The sequence below is a fragment of the Apaloderma vittatum genome, unplaced genomic scaffold (assembly GCF_000703405.1).
Source record: "Apaloderma vittatum isolate BGI_N311 unplaced genomic scaffold, ASM70340v1 scaffold24133, whole genome shotgun sequence".
NCBI lineage: Eukaryota > Metazoa > Chordata > Aves > Trogoniformes > Trogonidae > Apaloderma > Apaloderma vittatum.
Window position 1 is genome coordinate 26,424 of NW_009710195.1, and position 473 is coordinate 26,896.

Sequence of the window (473 nt, forward strand, 5' to 3'; positions counted from 1 at the left end):
AGCACAAGGAGGAGGCCTGCATGGGGTAGTTCTTGCCTGGGCGATGGGGAGCGAAGGGGGAAAGTCAGTGGTGGGAGCTGGCAGCACCGGTGGTGCCCATGGCGGTGCCCTGGGGCTAATGAGCAATGGGAATAAGGTGCTTTTCCTACCTAAATAAATAAATACATAAAGAAACCAGGTGCCTGTCTCTGGTGCGAATCCTCAGCACTCACCCCTTCCGTGAAGGCTGGGGTCTGGATGGATCGAGGGAGCGAAGGGGGAAAGTCAGTGGTGGGAGCTGGCAGCACCGGTGGTGCCCATGGCGGTGCCCTGGGGCTAATGAGCAATGGGAATAAGGTGCTTTTCCTACCTAAATAAATAAATACATAAAGAAACCAGGTGCCTGTCTCTGGTGCGAATCCTCAGCACTCACCCCTTCCGTGAAGGCTGGGGTCTGGATGGATCGAGGGACCCCCGAGACACTCCTCTCCCTG